This window comes from Sinocyclocheilus anshuiensis, unplaced genomic scaffold, assembly GCF_001515605.1.
Source record: "Sinocyclocheilus anshuiensis isolate Anshui unplaced genomic scaffold, SAMN03320099.WGS_v1.1 scaffold609, whole genome shotgun sequence".
Lineage (NCBI taxonomy): Eukaryota > Metazoa > Chordata > Actinopteri > Cypriniformes > Cyprinidae > Sinocyclocheilus > Sinocyclocheilus anshuiensis.
Genome location: NW_015541011.1, coordinates 2113842 through 2122255, shown reverse-complemented (window position 1 = coordinate 2122255; position 8414 = coordinate 2113842).

The window sequence follows — 8414 nt, the reverse complement described above, 5'->3', positions numbered from 1 at the left end:
ATTATATCCCTGTTGATTTTTTTTTTACTAATTATTGTTTGATAATCATTGATAATTACTGATAATCCATAAGAACTTTATCTAACAAGTTAAGAAGGAAACGTCTATCCCACACAAATAAATAAATACAATTCTGAAACAATGCACACTTTTTGTAATTAACAGTCCAAAAAAAAAAAAAAACATTTTCTTCTGATATTTAAGGGCATCTGATCATGAAACTTATTAGAAAAAAGGTCTTCTAAAAAATGAAAATCAATTGGTGCTGTAATACTCATTTTTCATATTTCAACTTCAAGTGTATTTAGAATGGTTTTGTTTTTAACTTGCTTAACTTGCCATCAACATTATTAATTTATCTGTCCTATTCATTTGCTGTTATTAAAGTACCTCTTTCGGTGTCAAGCCTTTTAGAGTTTTCTCAGCACTGTGACAAGGGAGTGCCAGCGGAGGGCCAACCCCACTGCCCACAAGAACTTATCCCATTCTATCTATTTTTTAACACCCTCATCCATCCTGTCGCTCAGTTCAAACTGACGTGCACGCTGCTTATGGATATTAGTTAGCTGACATGCTGCAATCATTGAACTCCATTAGGCATGGCAAATCCCTCTTCCCTGGCTCTGGGATGAAATGGGCTTTGCCATTCTTTCCCTTGATGAAATTAAAATGTGTCATGTCTGCTGTGGCCACAGAAGCGGGACGTGTCCGGATGGTCCCAGTGAATCATTTCTGGCAGCCCCTTATTCAGTGTACATTCCTATTAGCATCACAGACATCAGTCAGGTGCTTATCAGTCTTTTCATCACTGAATGTCCTGCAGACCTTGAGAGTATACCAGTGTAAGTGGCAGCCAGCTATAATAATTATGCCTTTTCAGCTAGCTGAATATCAAAATTAACAGCTGCTTTTGATGTTCAGCAATTACAGATACACTACATCTTTCCCCTTCTTTAGAGAAATCGCTTTCGATTACATAGAACAGACAGCGTTCTAATGAGAGGGCACTGCTGCGTTTGAAGCATTTTTGGCTTGTGTTACAGGGCGCGCACAACTCCCCCAGGTAACGCTATGCACTTGTGCGAGTCCCAGGTGTAAAATTAAGCTACAATGTATCTAACAAAGTAGGCTGGAACTGCACGGTATGTATTTAACTTCCACTTTAAACAGGAAATTAACGATTCCCATACTCCACTCGTCTAAGACGACCAAAAACATGTATTATATATATATATATATATATATATATATATATATAAAATGTATATATTTAGATATACATTATACATATATTTTTAAGCCAATTTTCCTACTGCAGAGGCCAATATTCAAAATGCATCTTGCATCGTTTATGTAAATTAAAAATTAAGTATGAAGCCTGTGTGAACTACGGTCTCATTTTTGACTCACAAGAGTATGGCTGCTCTCTTTAAGCAGTGCTAATGACGGCCAGAGTTTGATATCAGATGCAGAGGAGGAAGTTTAAGGAGGCTAATGAGGGATTTAACCGTGGAAAATGAAGCCGTGAAGGAAAAGAGAAAATAAACAAATTTGATGTCTGCCTCCTTAAAAAGCAACTGTTATTTCCTGCCTTTCTAGCTGATATTTCTCAGTTACAACAGGAAATGTTGTGAGGCTGTAAGCAAGTGTCTCGGCGGTTTATAAACTGGGTTATTACCACTGCTTCCCCACACTCAATAGCCACCCGATACACCCAGAACACAATCAGCCTGGTCACGATAATATCATAACCAAGTATTCACCAAGGAGGCGTTTAAGATTTCCCAGATAAAACCGAAACACTAGAGGGTCAAATTTGTTAATATCATTAAATGATATTACCAGGAACCAGAGCTGACAGAATATGATCCCTCAAAGCCCAGGAGTCTGTGGAAATAATTTATGATGCAACAGCTATCAAACATGTAAAAGTTATCAGGTTCAAGACCTGTGCCAGTATCTGAGCTCTCTGGTTACCATGGCTCTAGACTGAGCCAAAGTGTTTAAATGATTAAAGGAAATGGCCCATTGAGTATCTGTGGTGAAAATGCAATTTCATTCTACCAGCAAATTCAGAGATGTGTTTAAAGTTTTAGACTTACAATAATGCTATAGTCTGGGAACTAGTCCAGCACTTGTAAAAATCAAAAAGATGGCCAAACAGCCTTGTGCAGCAGTGCTTCTGGTGACCCAATTTCGAGTCTCGACTCAAGGTCCATTGCTGATTCTGTGACTCTGACCTTAAGCTGATTCTGAGACAAAAAAGTGAAAAAAGTACAGTACATATATAAACTCTAAATACATAATATAATGTACTTTACAGCTAAAAGATTTTAGGTTTTCAGCAATATGAAACAAATGTAGGCTAAACGATTATGCTTACTAAATCAATGTTCAACATGTAAGATGTCTGAAAGAGGCAGCTTAGAGGCAAGTGGTATTTTTCTGACCTTTGTTATTGACCCTTGTTTGTAAACTTTCCAGACAAAAAGATTCTAACAGGTTTAGCTTCTGGGAATTGAGTGTGGGAGGTCAGGGGAAAAAGAAAGGCTGATGGACCTCATAGACGAACTACCATAATAACATACTGCCAGCTATTGCAATTTGTCGTACGCTTGTATAATAAAATCATTGATTTGTATTCTGCTGTATTGTCCACCTACCCATGATTCCTACAATGTCACTTACACTTACAACAGTGGGTATATGTGTGTGTTTGTTTCACTGCGTAGTGTGTATTTATACTCCAAGGTGACAGTTGGGCGGGTGGAGGGGGCCGACAACTTATCTGCATCAGCAAATGGACCATAATAATAGTCCCTCAGGAGAGGGAAAAGAAGGGCTTCACTTGACTGCCACAGTGTTCCATATTGGCTTTATTTTATTCACAGTGGTAATGCGATATGTCACAGTGTTGCTAATACACTTCTGTGAGCTGTCATCTGGCTGTAATGCTTATCAGATCCCTGTGCTGATGATTTGCCCTGCTGTCGGGGGCAATTATAGCTGAATGCCGCGGGGTTGAAGGCTCTGCGACTGTTATTAATGCAAGAGAGGCATGATGTGAGCACCGCATCTCTCCTTTCAACGCCGGGTGGACAGGTTCTAAAGGTGCCTCTCCATTGCCGGGTTCAGTCAGGGCCAAGTGAAGGACCCTATTTGTGTGGAAACTTACCTTCAATAGCTGAAGTGTTGCGCCTGCAATTGAAAAGGTACGAAAGGTTGCGATGCATTCAAAATGCTGGACAGAGTTCAAAAAGTCAATTAAAAAAAAGTGACAGAAGCGCAGAAAGAGGCCGTTGTTGCAATGTACTCCAGAGTGCACAACGATTAACCACCGTTTCATCCATCTGCTAAATTAGTGGTAGTTGATTGAGGCGCTGCTATCATAATCCTCCATTCAGATTTACATTCATGCATCTAATATTGACTTGCGGTTTTAAAAATGTAAGCTTTACGTTTGACCTTGAGCAACTCAAGTCGTGCACACAAAACATAGGATTGGATTTCTCTACAGCGCTCGAAGTAGCTGAAGTAGCACCGTCTTGAAACGGTCAAAACCTGTCTTTGAGATGTCAAATGCATATGTGCTTAAACTCAGAGGTGAGTAGTGGCAAAACAGTAACCACTTCTAGGACTGCAGTCTTTGGAACATCTCTCTTCATGTTTTTTGTTTGCCATTGACATTTTTCCCTCCTAAAATAAAAGTTGTCTCTGCGACCTTCCTGTCTCACCGAAGAGTGCAAATCCCTGTTCCCTCTGCCAGAACTCTCATATTACTCCCCGTTTTAAAGCAAAACACTCTAGTCCTGGAGGCCTCATTACTGCTGGAAAAGACACCCATGGGACGGACAAGGAAAACCACAGAGGGGACCCCCTCCTCCGACAAACTGAACTTCCTGAAGTCCTACTTAAGAATGTAAAGATAAGCCCCCAGCCTGCTGCTCTCCCTGAAGGAAGGATGTCTTTGAGGTACATCAACTTCATGGCTCAGGCACCCTTCATTAAAAAGTCTGGCACCAGTTTGAGCAAGTGCCAGCTAATTGAAGCACATATGCATAGTAAAAAGGCATGGCACTAAGCAAAAAGAAACTTCAGGAACAAGACTAGCAATTTTTAAAATCCATTTAGAGTTTTCCCAGTTTAACTAACAGCTAATTTGTTTTTTGGAGGATAACATGGAGCACCGGATAGTCAAAGCATCTTTTTAAAGAAAACTGGAGGGTAAATGGTATCACAATTATTGTCTTTCATATTAGACTATTTATAGCTAATGCTTATTTAGTGACCTTGAGGGGAGAACAGAAAACACAGCTGTGCCTTTAGTTTGACTAAAAATGTTATCTGAACTAACAAACTTTGGACCTATGGCTTTCTTAAGAGAAACAGGGTAAGGGAGCCAAAAGTACCCCACACAATAAAATTTTCCCACAAAAATCTGACAGACGGTTTTGTTTTAAAATTGCTCCAAGCTGTGATTCCCACGTGAAACAGCTCGAGTGAGCTTCCTCCCCCTGTCAGTCACTTGTAAGGTTGGAGGGTTTTGGTATGTTAAAGTCACGACCTCCTGCTTCAGGGCAAGTGTTGCTGTTCTCTACTATCTCTACTGCCTCACTGATACAAGCTGCATTGCAAGCAAGGAAATGCTAATTTAATTCAGTAGTTAAAGAATACATAAACACTTCATACAATTCTTGACAACCTGCAGACCTGTAACGTTCTCATTTTGTTTAGCCATCACTACTGCTCTGCTAACACTGAATGTTCCACACAAATGGAAGAGTCCAGCGAGCTATAACTGAAGCAGCACCCTCAACTTTAGAGCAGAAGTCCATGTGGAATGACCTTATGATCCTGAGAGTTACCCTGGACCCTGAGGTGTCAAATCTATTTACCCTCTGATACATGCATCTTAACACTCAAATCTACAGAAAACAATATGCAGAAAAGTCCATGTAAATGTATAAAGTGAATAAATCACCATGATGGAAAGTATGCTAAAGAATTCATAAAACTTAAAAATAAGCATTTATTTATTTGTTTGTTTGTTTTTTATATTTTGTCATCTCAGCATCTAAGGCTAATTTCATTGCAAGAACAGGGTAAAACCACTTAAAATAGTTAAACATAATAATAATAATAATAATAATGTAAAATTATATATACACAGTTTCTTTGATGGCATTAGTTATCATGAACAAAAAAACACTTATGCCATTTTTAATCCTAGTTTAATGTTAATTTCAGCGTTTACTAATACATTTTTATTTTTAATTACATTTATGTATTTTTAATTAAATAATGTATTTTTTAAATTAAATATAATTTAACTAAGACTCTAGTAGATGATAGCTAATGAATTAACTAATGGTAAATGACACTTATTATAAATTCTTAACATAAAAATTTTAGATGTACCTAAACAGCCTTAGGCAAAGTTTATAAATAAAATAGATGAAACAGATAAATAGCATTATATTAGCAAGACACTCTAAATTACTGCACATGAGCAAAACAAATTAAAATTAAATTAGTGATATTTTAAGACATAAAATGGCCAACTTACTCGACCTATATCTATCAAGGTGTTTGAGACAGAGCAACAAGAACTCTCTTAGGTTTCTGTGAATAAAATGTTTACATATGTAGCGGCTTTCAGAATGCAGATCTATTTCATCCATGGTGGAATGTAACACAAAGTCAATATTAGCTCTGGGTGACCTTAATGCCAACAGAGGTCACAGCTTCTAACAGCTTGCACGCAGGCAGATGGCATCTCTGAAAGATTTAGTAACACATGTCTAGTGAGATTCCCTTTGGGGAGCACCTTAGCCCATTTATAGCCTGTTCTTTTAGCACATTCTTCCCAGCCGTGTACTGAATACAGCTCACATTGCAACTTATTAAGCCATTGACAGCATCAGCGTAAATCCATAAAAACGTGTGTCATAAATCATAATTGTCCACTGGGAGCTTATCATTGTGTCATTTTTAATCTGTGAGTGGTGTCAAATCTACTTTAGTCTTAGTGAATTTGTGTTTGTTTGGCTGAGAGCATGACAGATGAAATGGTGCGTTTTTACAAGCTCACTGTGACCCAAGCTGTCTTTTTAGATTTTTTACCATTTAGTCACTTTAGAAACAAACACCCTGTAACGTTACATCCATCACACCGTCCTACAGTAGACTTCCTGTTTAGTGCTTCTGTTTTTAAAACCCTGAGGTTATTTTTGAAGTTTCTAAATTCCATGCAGAAGTGATACAGGTCTGTAAATGAGACTGGACAAGATTAAGCAACGATTAGCTGATAGATGATTTCCGTGGAATCGCTAAGTGATCATACCTGTATAAGGAGGAGTTGGGGATGAAGGAGGGTAAGCACATGACTGTGTGACAGACTAAGGAACAATGACGTAGTATGTTCAATTCCCAAACTGTTGGAAGAGCCTTGATATTAAAGGGAGTAGCTCCATACTCTGCCTCTGTCTCTCCATCAGTGACCACTTTGCTCACAACTTAGACAAACTGCTGCACTTGCTCAATCAGCTGTCCTCGAACCATCAGTGGAACACTGGTCTGTGCACCTCCTACTCTCGTGGATCAGTCTTTGTCTAGGCCCTACTGATTCTCTGTCCAATCGTAACTTTTGTGGATGCTCTCTTGTCTCAGCACACCAGAGAAAGCATATTTCAATTATAATCGGGAATGCTGTTCTCCGGTAAGGCGATTGGTGAGGGTATTAACAGAAAACTGATGTACATTAGGGGTGGGACAAAATATCGATATGGCAATTTATTGCTGTCCTTCTCCGTGCGATACGAGAATCGATACGCTGGTGCCAAATATCGATATTTTAATTAATAAATAAGGTGCTCTAAATAGATTTCCCTGCTCCCAGCATCGCTAATTCAGGGCTCCTCGAGAAAATAGTCAAATAATAGATGCCCCAACCATGTTTAATCCAAAGTCTGGACCCACCTTGGCTTTTATACCATTGATGGGACAAACAAAATCGACAAAGAGTATGCAATATGCAAGAACTGCATTATTTGCATGTGCTTTAAAGCCTTGCCGGTTAAACATTTCATTCACGTGCTGTTCCGGTGTGCGCTTTTTCTGATCGCGTACACCTGAAGCGCATGCACACGATTACTGGACTAAGTTATTATTCATGTCTGATTGCACTAATACTGTCAAAAACACACAAGGTTTACATATAAACACAGTTGGTTATGTCTAAAGTTAAAGTAAACAGATGTGTGCAGCTCTTAAAGTAACAGCAGACTAATTGTAGTAAACATGCTGCCGCTTGACATTAAAGGGATAGTTCACCCAAAAATGTTAATTCTGTGATTATTTACTCACTCTCATGTTGTCCCAAACCTGTATTAATTTCTTTCTTGTGCTGAATGCAAAAGAAGATATTTTGGGTAACCAAACAGTTGCTGGTCCCCATTAACTTTAATAGAAGGAAAACAAAACTGGGGACCAGCAACTGTTTGGTTACCCGCATTCTTCAAAATAACTTCCTCTTCAGGAACTCGAGCTGTGTCGGAAACACTAGGGGAACGCCCTTCAGCGTGACGGGCTCTGAACCTTGTGTGTAACAGACCAATAGATGGGCGAGACGTCACAGGCGGGTGACGTAATCGCGAGCGCCACTCTCAGTCACCGCCCGGCAACGTAGCGGTGCTAAGAGGCTCGCCACCTCTGCGGAGGTCTCTAGAGCAGCAGGTTCGGTTGTTCCCTGCCGGTTCTCCGTTACAGGGCACCGAGCTGGCTGCTCGTATTACACCAAAGATCAGTCTCGAGAGACTGATTCCGTTAGTAGACTTTTTGGCAGCATGGGAACTACTGCCAAATGTGTCTCAGTGGGTCCTGCACACTGTAGAGAGAGGCTACAGAATCCAGTTTGGTTCTCCTCCACCTCCCTTCAACGGGGTCCTTCCCACCCTGGTGGGTACCGAGCAGGCTCTGGTAATGGAACAAGAAGTAGATACTCTCTTGAGGAAGGGGGCCATAGAACGTGTTCCTCCTCTCGACAGAGCGTCCGGGTTCTACAGCCATTACTTCATCGTTCCGAAGAAGGATGGGGAGTTGCATCCGATCTTAGATCTCCGTCTTCTGAACCGCGCTATCAAACGGCTTCACTCCACCCTGAAGGTCTACGTGGCGGCTATTGCGGCCTACCACGCCCCTCTTGGTGGCCAGTCAGTGGGCAGACAACCCCTAGTTACACGTTTCCTCAGCGGTGCGCTGAGGCTGAGGCCTCCGATACGATCTCGTGTCCGCTAGCGACGGACGCGTCCCTCACCGGTTGGGGAGCGGTCATGAGTGGCCAACCCTGCCCGTGGTCTGTGGAGTGGTCGTCATCTCACGTGGCACATCAACTGCCTGGAGATGCTGGCCGTGCT